Here is a 16,034-nt window from a genome sequence, read left to right as displayed (position 1 = left end):
ACAGCTTCTAACCCCAAAATAATGCCCACAGTCAGTGGCAAAAAAAAAAAAAAAAAGAAAAGAAAAAAAAAGACCACAGCTTGGCGGAGGCCTGCGCTCTCTAAATGCTTCTAGTTAACAAAATGCAACAACAAGGGAAGAGAATAATTTTAATTAATAATCAACGCTGAGAGAAAATAAACCTTATTTAGTCATAGTCATAGTTATTTAGCAGGTCATTATTGGTATGTACAGCTGTAACAGGAACACTATACTGTGACGATGATGAAATTCAGTCCCGATGAGCCAAAAATACTTTAGCTATGACTAATCAGTGCTGTGTTGAGTGATTTAGAATGAGCTCACAATGCGGTGGTTGTTGTCAGAAGCTGACTAAAGGGATGAGAAAAGGGAGGTAAGATGGAGGGAAGAACAAAAAAAAGGTAAAAGAGACAAATGAGGAAATAATTAGTTCAGATGCACCACATCGTGGAGGCACCTTCTGAGCGTCTTGACTCTGTAAGCTTGTTGGAGTCGAGATGTTCTGCAGTGAGGTGTTAAATGTGCTTTGCTGTGTGTTGAAGTGCCTGCTATCGGCGTGATAAATTTACATTTCACAGGATAAATGTGCCTGTTTTATCTGCTCTCAGAGCAGTTGCCCTGCTCTGGTATCATAGTGACACAATGACACACAGCTCTGGGACATTTCTGCTGAAATGCACTTCGTATTTAATTAAAATTATGTCACTTCTGATTAGCTCATTTAAAAATATTAGACAGGCAAAATTAATTATAAATCTGGCTTCAGATGCCAAGATAAAAAGCAATTTAATAGCTCTTATTGATTAGTCACATATGAGTGTGTTACTTATTGCTTTAAATTAAAATTGAATAGATATTTGACTGAATCTGCATCAGTTTCTTCTAAACTTTTTAATAAAGTTACACAAATCTTTTTATTTTTATCAGTAGATCATATTTGACTCTATCCCAGTAAATCCTCCTCCTTTCTTCTCAGGCAGGCTTGGCACACAACGCCCTGTCTCCAGAGTTTTTGGTGCATCAGACTTCAGAGAGCACAGCAGTGTCAGAGCTGACTGGCTTTATAAAGAGCAACTACCAGAAAAACAAGCACAGCTGTAATTCAATTAGTTCCCTGTGTGACTGTATCTTATGATAGGAGGGAGTGGATGGATGTCTCTTGTCTCTAGAGCTGCATTTTGTTCTTGATGAATATTATGCAATAAACTGTCCTAGTCTCAGCTAAACCCTCTGTATTTATACCAGTGTTGAAGCTCATCAAATATGGAGATCAGATTTAGTAACTTGCTATAAAAAGTTAGTCAAATAAAGGCCTTTGTGTTTTGGGTATTATCTCATTCATTAATGATTAAAAAGAGAAAAACAACCGGATCTAGTTGAGCTTTTGCCACAGCTGTAATCACAGTGACTTCACACCAACGCTGTGAACCCTGAGCAGACTCACAGCTGATGGCTTCAGCCTGAATCTTGAAAGCTGTAATGTTTTTGCTTGTGGCTGTGCCTGCTGCTGACATGCTGGCCTGAGCTCATATTGGATGCACAGCTGCTTTCTGAATGAACATATAACTACTAAAACAACCTTTTTTTCTTTTTTTTATATTTGATATCATGGTGTTATTGTGCACTGCTGTGGTAAGCTGGTGATGGACCTCTCTGGATGCTTTTGAAATGCACCGCAAGGCCACCCTGAAAATTTTTTTCCAGTGTGTTGGCAGATCTGCCACGGTGAGTTTTTAATAAACGTCAGCAAATCTTTCTTTTCCATCCTGTAATTATGGGACACAGTCAGGACTGAAATGGAAGAAGATCTTCTAACAGAGTGGGTGGATTTCCACTGGGAAGTTATATTACCCATTCCTATCTCATCCAGCTTTCCATCTCTCTCCACCTTCCTTTTTAAATGATCTCTGCAGTGTGCCTGCAATGTGGAGGCTTCACATCTGGCCCCTAAACAGATGGAGGTCTCTTTATGGAGAGATTGGTAACAGATGGATAATGAGTTAAGATTAGGTTAAGATCAGTTGTGTTGTCTTTGTACCCTGATTATGCACAGATAGATGGATTACTGTTAATACCCATAGGATGACTGGTAGGAACCCACACAAACCAGAATACTATGAGCTCCAGTCATGTATAGAAAGAGCTGCAAATACTGATTTAGCCCCTGATATTCAGCCTAGCTGTTGTATCATGTAGCATACTTCAGCCTCTTCTCCCCGTTTCCCTTCCTTAAGAATGGCTTCTTGACACCCATCCTTCCATGGAGACCATTTCTGGTGAGGCGTCGGAAACAGTAAACGGATCAGCAGAAGGTCCAGCTGCATCACCCAGGTCCTGTGTTGGGTCTTTGCTGGATTTGGTCTTATTTCTTAAGGATGGCTGTGGAGTCTCTTTCAGATCCTGTTCATCTACTTAGATAGTGTTTTAGGCCTGAAACTTCTTCTTGTCCATCACTTTTCCACTTTGCCCATCATGCTGAGATATGCCAAGTTTCCAGCTAATAGGTTTTAGGGAAATCGACTTGTTGCTGAAAAAAATACTGTATATATATATATATATATATATATATATATCTTATTATTATTATTGATGAAACCAAAGAAATGGATATAAATTATGTGTCTTTGTGACACTGCAGTTTTAATAAAAAAAAAAAACTTAAAGACCAGGTCTGCTTGTCATCAGATGTAATGAGTAAGGGTTCTATCACTTACTAAATCCTGAGTGTATGAGGTGAAATGTTTGCCTTTGGTCACATTTCTGGTATTACGTGTGCAGAAGCAGATGCCACTTTGATTCAGTGTTAATAGATTTTTCGCTCTCTGAACAGTCTGCTGACTCTGGTTCTGCTTGAGTCTTCTGTCCACCACCTGAGAGGATTTGAGAAGAAATAGTTTGTCATGGACAATATATCAGTGCCTCAAAGTATTTTCTACAGAGCCTTGTTCTATAAGCTGTTGATTACTGTTTTTACTTAGATATATTAGAGCTGTTTTCTGCAGGAGAACCTTTTACATTCATTGTTATTTCAGACCTTTGGCTTTGTCCCTTCATTTTATTTTATTCAAACTATTCAGTCTTGTAGGTTTTGCTGTTTTGAAACATTGCAAGATATCCAAGCAGCCCACATCTGACTTCCGCTGAGACGAGGAAGTAAACAAGACAATCTTTTAAAACTTTTGTAGTTTATTTTATGTCACATTTTGACTCAAATGGCAGTTAATCTGCAGTTTTATGTCCTCTCTCTGCACCATTTTTCTCCCCCTGGCAGCAGTAAAATCCTTCATCCATCACCTTTTTGTGTTCGAGTATTTCTTGTCTGGCGCCTGCTGTTGATTGTGTACCAGACCTCCACTTCCCACTGATTCACACATGCTGTTACAGTGATTTTTGAATTCATGTCCTTACTTTTTGTTTGCAGACACATCTCATTATTTATTAGTTTGCATCCTCAAAAGGCAACCAGGGAGCCTTATGAGCTTTAAACTGGTGATGAATTAGCATCCAACAGACCAGTTACACCTCTATGTGGCCACCTGCCTCCCACCACCGCCACCTCTGTGTCCTGTGGTGGTGTAAGTCTGGACCCATAAGTGTCATGCAAAAAACTTCTGAATGACAGGAGCAGCAATATGATTTAATGAGTCCTTCAGTGATGGTTCTCACCTCACATTAGAGTTTGGCTTAAACCTTTTATCTGCTGTATTTGCACAAAGAAACACACACATGCACATACACAACAATTAATGTGACCTGCGGGGCTGCAGATGTAACAGTACCCATAATCCTGAGATGACTCTTTTTGTGTTTTGCTTTCCTGTCTGATGTAATCTGACTGAGTGTGTGAACTGTTACTGAATCAGTCAGATATTCTGCTGAATGGGATGCTGTCAAGTTCCATTGAGGTTTCCAGGAACTTTGGCAGAAAAACAAATATTTCCCTAATGTGTGAGGCAGCGGATTTAAAATGGTAAACAAAGAGTTTTGTTGGATTCTGAGGCTCATTTTCTGTTCACTGCCTTCAGCTGACCAATTTTTCCAACTCAGATTCCCTGATACTTAAACTGCTATATATCTGTGAGATTATACTGGGAATGGAGTTGGTTAATGAAAGAAATACTGGATAATGGACTGTAATGATAAAGTTTCAGGGAGATTATCCCATCCACCAGTAACATGTTTTAAAGGAGGCAAACAGGAATAATCCTGTAAAACTTGTAGCTTAAATGCAAACATGAATACTCACCTTCAAGATGAAAGAGTTTCATTTTTTTTACATGTTGCAGGACTTTTATGTTATTAAATTTTATTTCTTCAAAATCAGAAGACATGGAAAAATCTTCGACTGTGGTGGACGTTCTACTCTACAGTCTATTGATATGTGCTTGCTTTGCATTGCTTGCTTTGTAGTCCTTTACAGCTGCTAACTGGCAAACAGACAAAACTCCTAAATACCAGCTGCATTCAACCTGGAGCTGTGTTCTTTTCTGTCCTCAGTCCACATCTCACAAAGACAGACGAGAATCAAATTCATGTCAAAAGATCAGAAAGTATCAGGTCAAATTCAAGTTCACTTGAGATTTGGTGTCAAAACCACATTTTTATTCAACTTTCTGTTGTAACTCAAACTGCAGCTGCAGCGTTTCTGGCTGCTTTTTATTCTATTTAATATTAAAGTTTCTTTTCTGTGAATTACTTCCATGTTTAATTATTCATCCCTTCTATGCCGTACATCTCTGATTTTGCAGTTTTCCTCTCAGTGCAAAGCTTCTTGTGAAATTCCTCTGAGTCCTTTAACAGGAGCTGGATCGGCCAATTTTTCTTGGATATTTTATTTAATGTACAGAGAACAAGGTGCTGGTGTATTTTCTCTGGTTGTAGTTTGTAATTTAAAAACCAAAAGTAGTTGATGGTGTTGGGCTGTTTCTGTGGAGAATTAAATGAGGCTGATATTTACTGCCTTTGAACGCCGGGAACATTTGCTCAGATCTGCTCGATCCTGACTCCTACGCTTTTGGGTTCTTGTGCAGCGGCAGGATTGTTGTGTAAACCGAGTTGTTATTTGTTTGTACAGCAGCAGAGGAGGGAAGGAAAAAAATCAATGAGAGTTAAATGTGCAGCTTGCTCTGGCCTGGGAACCTATTTCTCATATTACCAAAAGTTTCAGCCAGATTTCATTTTATTGACTTAGTCTTTATGTATTTATGCGTGTTGGAGATGTGTGTTTGTGTGTGTGTCATAACCGAGCTGCATTGTTAACCAAGAAGCTTCTCTGTCTTGTTTACAGTTGAGTTTTACCTGTCCTGTGTGTTTTCTGTGTGTGTGTGGAGGTTTGAATCATCATATAGGTCATACCTGCTTGTTTACTGCTGCATCATTTTTGTTTGTCCTGTGAGTGTGTTTGTGTGTTTTAATGTGTATTTTCTGGCAGCACAACAAAACTGGGAAACAAAATGTTGTTGACAGAAGAAAAACCGAATGACATCAGATGCACACGCACTTCCTGGTTGACCTCAGTTGTTCTTTTCTTCTGCGCTACTCCTCTGCCTGTCTCACCACATATACACTGCAAAAACAGAGGCACTAACATTAAAACATGTAAAGTTGCTTTTTGGCTTCTCACCTGGTATCAGAAACTATCTGTTGTGTTTTTTCTGCCATTCTTTTTAAAAAAAATTGCCCTCTCTTCTTGCCATAGTTTATCTCACAAAGTAAATTTTTTTAATAATAATAATAATAATACATTTTATTTCTTGGCGCCTTTCAAACACCCAAGGTCACTGTACACAAAAGGATAAATAAATAAAAAGACAATAAAAGGGAAGAGGGAACAGTAAGGTGAACGGAGGAGGATGACCTGAGAGCACGGGAGGGAGTGGCAATATGGAAGAGATCAGACAGATAAGGAGGGGCGAGATGGTGAATACCTTTGAAAGTGAGGACCAGTAACTTATAGTTGAGTCTGTATTTTATTGGGAGCCAGTGAAGTTGTTGAAGGACAGGGGAAATAATGTGAAGATAAGCTTCTGATTGGCTGGCAGATATTTCAACAATCCAACATCACAGTAAATTACGACCCTTCATTAATCCAATTTTAGACAATCAGTGAATTACTTTGTAGCTGAGGTATTAGATAAAAAAAACCACATGGAGTGGTAAAAGGAGAGAAGTACAATAGTCATGAGAGCACTGAAGCATGCTCCTGTCTCTGTAAAGTGCCTTCAGATGACTGTTGCAAATTGGTGCTATTTAAATAAAACTAAATTGAATTAAGTGAGTAACCTGCTTCATTTCTCATGTGGGAACATCCCTCTGGCAAACATTTAAAACAAAAGTCAAGAAAATAGAAGATTGGATGGAGCATGAACTTTGTTGTAATATCATGTGGAATCCCAAGTGTGTGTGTGTGTGTGTGTGTGTGTGTGTGTGGCTCCAGCATTAAAAGACTTTATCACTGATTTAATAAGTTTCACAAAAACAATTTTTTATTTGACATAAAGAAGAAATGCGTCCCAGGATGTAGCTCGATAATGTTTAACATCTGTTTCATAAACTTCAGTGAGACTCTGTTATTGTATCAGCTGCAGCTGATTTACAGTTGCTGGCTTTCTGGTGGTTGATGTTGGTTGGCATTTAGAAAATATGAATAAGAAAGGGTGAAAAGAAACAGCATGTTTGTAAATAAAAAAAACTTTCATTAATAAGCAAAAGACTTTTTACACTCACAGTTTTTATTTATTTATTTATTTATTTAGCATGTTTTTAAGAAAACTCAACATGTGTTAGGGGAAGTGGAAACAACCACAAGACTCTTTTCTGACCAGAAAAGAATTTAAGTGGCTGAAGTTTTCTCCTCTCTAAACAGTAAATGCTATTGAATTACACCAGCATCCCTTAGACTCACTATACCACTACCCTTGCTGACCCTATGCAGCCTAATTAATTCACATCACGTCACACTCAAAACATGCTGAGTTAGCAGTAGCTCAGGCCGTACAGCACCACCGGAGCGTGAGTGAATAATGGATTTAATGTAAAGCACCTTGGGTGCCTTGAAAAGTGTTGTATAAATCTAATCCAAAATTAATAAGTCTGATTCACATTTCTTTCAGAAGCTCGCTTCATGGTTTGTGTTTGTGTTTGTTAGACCTTAATCATTTTTAGGTTGCTGTTTTCTTTACATTTGGGTGCCTGATTAAATAATTTTCAAAAGTGGTAATATTATTGGCAGCAGTACAGATTCAGCTGTCAGGGAGAAGCTGGTGGCTTTTCTACAAAATTGCTTTTCTTTTGAGCAAGCAGTGGCGGGGTGGAGGAGAGGGGGGAGAGTAAAGCAAATAAGAAACCTCGGACAAAGGCAGAGAGTTTACCATCTGCGTCAACAGAAGAGAAACAGCAGTAATAAAACCACCTGCCTGGATTATCAACATACTTTACAAAGTTAAACTTGCTTTGTTTTTATCCATGTAGCTTTGCAAGCAGATTTGTGACACTATGTGCTTATAACCACATTATCACAATGCCACTTTACGCTCCGCAAAACTTTACAGACTGACTCCTCAGTGACCTACTCATCTAAATTTACTGTGCAGAGTGCATAACTTTTCCATTTAGATAACAAATATGAACGTTTGTTGCCTCTAGAATTAAACTAACACTAGCAACGTGCCTTAAATTAAACCTGAAAAGCTTCAGTCACCAGCCCCCAAAACACAGTTATCATCATAATAAATGTAATTTGAAACCTCCAGTCAGTCATGTGTAAAGTAATTAAGTCTGAGCAGAATGTGCTCTTGATATGATATGATAATAGACGGGATAATTAGGCAGTGGCTTGACTGGTCATATGAAGTTAGCAGGAGTTGCAGCAGCTCCTGCCTGCAGTGAACCAAAATGATTTCACTCAGTTCAGACCAGAAATCACACTCACATCCTCTCTGTGGAACGGTCACATTTCTGCTCACATGAAGCTGTCTGAGTGAATTCCCCACGAGTATTTATCTGGAAGCCTCACAAGAAAATGGTTTAATTACTGTTCTGTTACATTTGGGCATCATAGGGTGCTGAAGCCTTTCCAGAAGAAAGACTCATGATATTTAAGTTCAGCAGCCAAACACACCACTCACTTCAGAAGTGCTGGACTGTCATGGCAACAAAGCCAACAACTGGGCAATTTGACCACAAGAGAGAAAGAGAATGTCTCCTAAACATGAAAGCACTAGACGTCATCAGCCAAACAGGATGCAAGCACACTAACAAAAAAAAAGTCCCAGTGAGAGCACAGAGGACTGCGAGTTTGTGCATTTCATGTTAACCTTACTTCTTAATTGCTTTGATGAACCTTTAGAGCCAATTTAATCTTGGAATGTTGCTTTCTGTGATAATATTAAAGGTCATTGCAAATTTATGTTAAGGAACATTATTCCAAAGTTGCTCCACAGTCTGTAGTTGCAGTACCCCCCCCCCCCGTTCTAAGGTGCTCTTTCTACACTCAGTCTGACCTGTCGCCATTTAACCTGCTTAGCTGCAACATGGCCCTCCATCTATTTATTTTTATCAGCACTAACTTTTCCAGCCTTTTGCAACCATGCGTTAACTTTTCTGAGACACGCTGGTGCCATCAAATTAAAAATGTAGGGTTACAAGATTTGTAAATCAAATTAAACTTAATATGAGCCCAATTTAAACAGATTGTTATTTTCGAGTTCTGGCTTGCAGGTTGAGCTTGTTTGTAGAATCAAAATGTGTCCTTCATGGAGATAATATTAGCTTATAAATGTACTGGATGCATATTATGTACTAAATATTGTGTCAGCCTTGGTGGATTCTTTCAGGAACAAGGCTAAACAACAACAACAACAAAAAGGACTTTAATCTATAATCCAATCTTTATGTTCTTGTCCTCTAAGGAGGGGAACCTTCATCACTATCTGAGGCACGTCTCAGTAAGGGGAAAACCAGACAGAGTGGTGAATGAAGCTGAAAGCTTGGCAACCCCCACAGACCACTAAGGCATTCAAATTCCCACACTCTCTAAAGCAGGATGCTGTTATTTTTAACCTCTAATTTATTCTGGCAGGTGTTGTAAACTTTATTCTGTTTACTAGGAACCTTGGCAGAGGTGAGAAGCACAATCGCTGCATCTAGAACAAATTAAGCGCTGACATTTGAGAGGATTAAAGTAGTCGCTGCTGGTAAACCAGCGTTGAATATTCACTGTCTTCCTCTGTGTTCTGCACTAACAGGCACCACATCTAACAACAATTAACACTCAAGCAAAGTTCTCAGTTGAATACATCCCAAGCATGGACTTCTTACTGATCTGTCTGCTTTGGCTGTTTGTCGCTGAGAAGAAACTGGTTTGGTATCAGCAGGAAGCCAAAACACATTCTAGGGATGTGTGTGTGTGTGTGTGTACGTTAACATTGTATAAATATGTGTATGTGTTGTGGCTTGATAGGCAGTGTTACACTGTGTTCTCAAGGCTAAAACACATTTTCAAGAAAGCAATAAATTATAGATTTCATTACTTAAACTAAAATTTAATTGTATGTTGTGTAATTTATTGTTTTCAGGGCATCCACTAATTACATTTCTTTAATTATTGCAGGGCTGCTGAACCCCCACAACCCCATGACTTTGGTTTGGGTAAGTAAACTGGCTTTGTGCATTAGTCTGTGGATAAATTATGCATTCACACACACACACACACACACACACACACACACACACACACACACACACACACACACACACACACACACACACACTGGAAATTATGTCCTACTCAATGCAAAGTTGTGATGAGCAGTTGGTTTATGCACAGCAAATGTTTCCTGGAGAGAAATTCGTCCACACACACAAATACACAAACACTCACACACAGTAAGAGTTTCAGTGAGAGTCATGAAGAGGCTGCTTTGCTTCTGAAGCCTGCTTGTGCTCTCACTTGGTTTTATTCCTCCTCTCTGAATATTAAACATCTTACTGCTATTATGCAGAGCCAGGAATTCAAGAGCTGTGTGTGTGTGTGTGTGTGTGTGTGTGTGCGTGTGTGTGTGTGTGTGTGTGTGTGTGTGTGTGTGTGTGTGTGTGTGGTTGACGCATTAGTTCTCACTTATCCACTCATATATATAAGCATCTCCATTTAAATTCTGGTTAGTTTATTAGTCATATTGTGAACACTGGTTTCATAGTTCAGTACAACGTGATGTCTAGAAGAATCCAATCAGATCAGCTTCAGGACGCCTGACATTTAAAGAAAATATGTATAAAAAGGTTTTTTAATTCAGTGAGGCATGTTTTTGATGGGCACTTTACCACAGCAAGTGTATGTGAGTGTATGTTTGTCTCCATCTGTGTGTGTGTCATCTTTCACAGGTCATGTAAGGTCATGTGATGAGGAAATAGAAACTTGTTGCCATCAACAATCATGTCTGTTAAATCCATTTTGTGTTGTATTTTATCAACTTTGTATTTTTCTGAAAATTTAAATAGCATCACTTTCATGTGACCTGAACTAACAATTAACACCAGGAACATTTAGGGAACAAAAACGTTTTTCATTGAGGAAAATTTACCTTTTTTTTATTCTGGCCAATTGTAGCTCAGAAAACTGCATTTGTAGGGTCTTTTTTGACTCCTACCTTTGAGCTAGTTTTCTCTCAGCACTGTAATTTGATTGGTTTAGAAATCACAAGGCTATAGAAGTGTACTATGATTGATTGAATGGACGAATACAAGACTAAAATACTGTAACTACTAAAAAACAGTGAACATCTGTAAAATGTCATCCTTATCCAGCAATAGGACTAGCATGCTAGTAGTGAAGTAGTCGGTATGCAACAGAGGAATCTCACCCAAGTTGTGACCGATCTGGCTGTTAAGCCAATTCAGGAAATAACTGTTGAACTGATCCAAAATCACCTTTTTCCTCAGCTTTAACTTTGAATTTTCTTCTCTCAATTTTCCCTTTTAATTCTGTATTTTTTATTTTCTTCATATAGCACATGACAGCCTCATTAAGGCATCATACATACAGCTGAAACTTAACAAATAATGGGGTCTTAGATGTACTGTAATCCTGACCTTCACCATCTGTGACAGGTTATGTTTGTTGTCAAGGCTAAACAACAAACTCAGTATGTGACCAATTTGCAAATGAGAGTGTGTAAATGTCCAGCCATAAAAAGGCTGCACAGCAGTGTGGAAAAGACTGCATCAAATTCTGGTGGGTTCTCATTTAGCTGTAATGATAGAAATCTGTGGATCACTTTCTGTTTTTTTACTTACCTTAGTTACTCTCTTGCTTGCTGTTTTATTTACACCCTCCCTTTGTTCTCTTGCCCTGCTCCACACACCTGTCTTCAGTTCATCGCTCACCTCAGTACAAACACTCCTTGGTCCATTTGCCAGGTCATGGATTCTCTGACGTTTGGTTTTCCAGCTGTTTATTAGTTGTTTTGTTTATAATCACCTTTTCCTGATCCTTTTCTGATGCTGTCTTACGTTTGGGACCAATTTTGATTTTTTCCTGCTGAAACCACCATCGCACATTCTTGCTGGTTGACATGGTAGTTTTCTTGATCATTACCAGAGTTCAGTCTAAGCATGGATTGTTAGGACTTTGACAATAATTTGTTTTCTTGCTTCAGTCTTTATCTGTTTTCTTGCTTCAGTCTTTTGTCCCAAATATTTTGTGTTATCATGCTAAAACAAAAGTTGTGAGCAAGTAAAATGAGATCACTCACTGCCTTAGCCTCACATAACCAGTAGCTTGAAGTTTTAGTTTAGATTAAATGATGATCCATGTCACTGGAACCAAAGCAAATGACCATCCAGGGCAACCACTAGATTGACAGTTACAACATTATAAAGAAAACTCCTGGCAAGTAATCAAGTCTCTAGTATCACACCACCGCGCAAAAGGTTCAACTCATGTAGGTTTATCTAGTTACAGTCTGACATGCTACTTTATGTGCTGATCCTCTACTTTCATACCTTGTTTTTTTCTTTAATCGTATGAGGCCTCAAATTATAAAGACATCCTGCCATCTTGTTTTACTTCTGTCCTCATTTCTTTCCTCATCGCCTTCATGTAATAGTTATATGATTGAGGACAGTTCAGCAGAGTTCAAACAGTAAATGATTGGAAGTGGAGAGCTAACCTGTGATTATGTGGGCAGTGGCCCAAAAGAATAAGGCTGTAAATGGTGAGGCCATTTCTTCTTCTCTCTTTCTGCGTTTGCAAAATGGTCATTTTGATGGCTGGCTGAATCCCCTCTGCTTCTTCATTAACACTTTATTACTTTCATTGTATCACATTTTATTACAAGTAATTACCTCTCAGCAACATTTCATCCGTGGCATCTCATTTTGTGGATGCAGTGTGTGTGTGTGTGTGTGTGTGTGTGTGTGTGTGTGTGTGTGTGTGTGTGTGCGTGTGTGTGTGTGTTTCTATGTTTGTGCTGCATGTGAGATGTCACAGTAAATTAAATTGATTTGATTGCTGTTTCATCAGCTTTGTAAATGCAGAATAGATGAAAAGCCCCATTAAATTAAAGATGACTCTTTCATTTTGTGTCCCAGGTTGTAGTTAATACCACACGTGATGAACACTGTACTCATGTTTTTATATCAAACATCATCCTGCTCCTTTTCCTCATAAAAGTAATTCAGTGACTCCATGATTCATATGTGGCTGCTAAAATAACTTAAACAACATAATTGTTTCTTTGGATCCTAAATAGAAAAGTGAGGTTAATTTACAAAAAAAAAAAAAAAAAAAAAGGATTGTGCCAGTGTGTGTTTTTGTTATGACCAGTTAGATTTCCAGCTATACTTTGTGTTATTTCTCAGGCTCTCTTGCTTCTTTGGGCAAAACATGGGATTATTGTGACTATAAAGCAGGTGAAGAACTCTTCAGACTGTCCTCTGAAGACACCCAAGGCTGTTTGTTCATGCAGACGATAATGATCCATACATACAGTTAGAGAATTTGACCTCTAGTGGTCTTGACAGGAACTGCACGTGAGTCAAACTGGTATCAATTTAGGTGATTGTTGTGTTGTAAAACGAATTTGCTGTAACTATAATCATTCTCTTACTTAAACCAAGTGATGTTACATGAACCCAGTCAGGGAGTGACAAACAAGTTTTATTAAAGTATTGTCATGTTATTGACAGAAAACGGTGGACTGTACTTAAAGTTGCAGCTGTTAGTGAACTCACAGGTAAATGACAGAAAAATTTAAGGTATATTTAAAAACTATGTTTCTATTGGAACATAATCACTTTAGTAAAATAACTGCTATGGTTTTATTCTCTTAGAATGAGCCATTTATATCAGCTTGCCGTAGATCCACATATGTGGTGGGTGTCATATTTATACTGTTTTTTACTACTGTGTCTCTGAATGGACAAACAACTGTGTGTGTGGCGTGACAACCATCTGAGCTTTAAAGCTGCTTTACCAGCTTTGGTGCTAGAGCACCGCTTGAGATAAATAACTCCTTAAAAAGCACATAGGAAGAGACACTACACATGCACAATGTAGAAGTAGTTACCTGTAGTTTAGTCTTCGCTGCACCTGAGGAAACTGGATCCACTCACAGATGAAAACAAGCTTATGTCTGGAACAATTTTGGTCACTGACTGCCACCATCCATTCACAACTGTGCTTGGTATTTGAAGTAATTCCTTTACCAATTTTTACCTTTAGATGTCAGCAATTCTTCCACACTGCACATTTATTTATTTGTTTATTTATTTTTGAGGTTCAATTTAAGCAATTTATTTAAATCAGTGGTATGAAAATGACATAAATGTCCTGTTTCCTGTGCAGGTGTGGTTGACCCTTTTTACTAATATGTAAATGTGTAAATGTTAAAATTGATGTGTGTGATATGCAGTATTATTTACCTTTACCAAGAGAGATCTGTGTTGCCAGATCTTGTGAGAACAAAGTAAATGCACAATGTGGGTCCCATGTTTTCCTTTTAAAACTACCAGTGTCATGGTATACATGACCAAATGACCAGGAACCGGCTACTCTGGAAGCAAGTGTTTCAGCCACTTTCCCATTAAAAATGGGGAAAAAAGAACTCTGTCACCCTGATTATTCAGGGATCAGTTATTTTATTAACAGCTATGTTAAAAATAATCTGCTTTTCAAAGAATAAGTCAGCTATGACAGCTATGTTGTATTTAAGTAAAAACATCCTTCTCTGGTTCCTTTCTTGAAGCACAACTCAACTTCTTAAGCATTGTCACTACCTGAACTTTGTCTCTGCACACTTTTATCATTAAATGATTAAATTAAATTAAATTTATCATTAAATGATAAAAGTGTATCATTAAAATTATACAAGTGGATGGGTGAAACATAATTTAATTTATACATAATTTCATGTATATATGAAGCATCTGTCTATGAAGGATTTGACCTCAGGGCCCCTGGGTTGTATTTAAGAGGATGAACAAACATCTAAGTTGTTTGTTTTGATTGGAGGACTTCTATTTCAAATGATTTTTTTATCCCCTGGAAATTTTTGTAAGGGGATGAAACAAAAGGAGTGTGATTTCAGACTGTTTTTGATGCAAATCACATTAAAGATGGAGATTAGACATTAGAGATTTAGTTTTTTCTGTAATCTTTTTCAGACATGGTGATCATTGTGTACTTAAGGAGGAAAGAAAACACCTTTAGCAAATAATGCCTACAAGTAATGAAGATTTTACTCTAACAGTTCTTGGCATCAGTTCAACACTCAGGGGCGGGAGGGGCAGACAAATTCCTGTTCATACATTGTCACACTGAACAAGGATAAAAACATAAAATGCTGATGTTAACATATCTATACTGTATACACACACTTGAAAATGCAGCAGGCTACTTGATATAACAATTATATCTCCTCCTTTGCTGCAACCTTCACAAAATACATAACATATACTAATTCATAAACAGGAGATGGAGCAGCTTTAGAGTTTATTATAAAGTATTTAATATTAAATATGACATACCTCACTCTGCTTGCAAAAGGATGCAAACTCCAAACTCTGAAAACTACCTTAATGACTGGTTTTGCACACTGAATGCTTCCAGCTGGATTGATACTAAAAATAGCACTTCAATGGAGGTGGCTAACAATAAGGAAGAGGAGGTCTCCAAACGCTGGATTCTACCGTATGAATAGGCAAGTAAGAACAAATTTCGTCAAATAATCTGAAGCTGGATCTGGAGAGTGAGAAAGATGAAAAGAAATATGGCTGTTTGGAAGCAAAATATAAAAAAAAATCATTGATAGGACAACTTTTCTGCTTAGCACGAGTAGAAACCTATGCAATGACTTTTTATTTTTAGCATTTTCATGACAGACCTGCTGTGTTGCTACCTGCCCTGCCTCCTTCCACACTCATTCACACAACACCTTTAATCATCCAGACACTGTTTGCCAGAGACTTTCATATTTCCTTTCATACCAGTCCTGGTTGCAGAATACAAACTGGTGAATCTGCAGGGAATTTGAACCCAATAACCTTGTTATCTCCAGAGACAAAATGTCAGTCCTGCTTCTCATTCTGAATGCGATTACCCCACAAGCTAATCCATTATTATCTGTGAACAAAACAGACTCATGCACACCAGTAGCTTTGGCTTATTGTGATAAAACGATTGAAACAAAATCAATATTTTTTCATTAGAAGGTGATGACATCCCTCCTACGTGTGAAAAATACACAAAATTGATTAGACCTGCGTAGATTTCTGACATATTAGTAACAGCTCTTGGGTTTGGATTCCAATCTCATCAGAAGTCTTCTGTCCATTATGATGACATCACTCTGCTTTTACACCCGGGTTACAGAAGAAAAATCCATTTGAGAAAAAAATCTGTGAAATCTGATTTTTTCACGGCATTTTGATCGTTAAAGTGGAAAGAATGAAGAGACAGTGAAGAATTGCACACAATGAAGATCTTTGACTGAACCACTCAAACTGCAATAAGATAT

The 16,034-nt window shown here is 38.0% G+C and overlaps 1 protein-coding gene across 1 annotated transcript in view; it reads left to right on the top strand.

Moving 5' to 3' along the window:
* slc8a2b (solute carrier family 8 member 2b) overlaps nucleotides 1-16,034 on the top strand; it is a 165,350-nt gene that overhangs the window by 49,302 nt on the left and 100,014 nt on the right. The window contains exon 2 of the mRNA XM_041995158.1: nucleotides 9,632-9,669. The gene's annotated coding sequence lies outside the window, so the exon portion shown is untranslated. The remainder of the gene's footprint in view (nucleotides 1-9,631; nucleotides 9,670-16,034) is intronic.

The sequence above is a fragment of the Melanotaenia boesemani genome, chromosome 9 (genome assembly GCF_017639745.1).
Source record: "Melanotaenia boesemani isolate fMelBoe1 chromosome 9, fMelBoe1.pri, whole genome shotgun sequence".
Classification (NCBI taxonomy): Eukaryota; Metazoa; Chordata; class Actinopteri; order Atheriniformes; family Melanotaeniidae; genus Melanotaenia; species Melanotaenia boesemani.
Note: the sequence above shows the minus strand (reverse complement) of the source record. Positions and strands in the feature narration are given on the sequence as shown.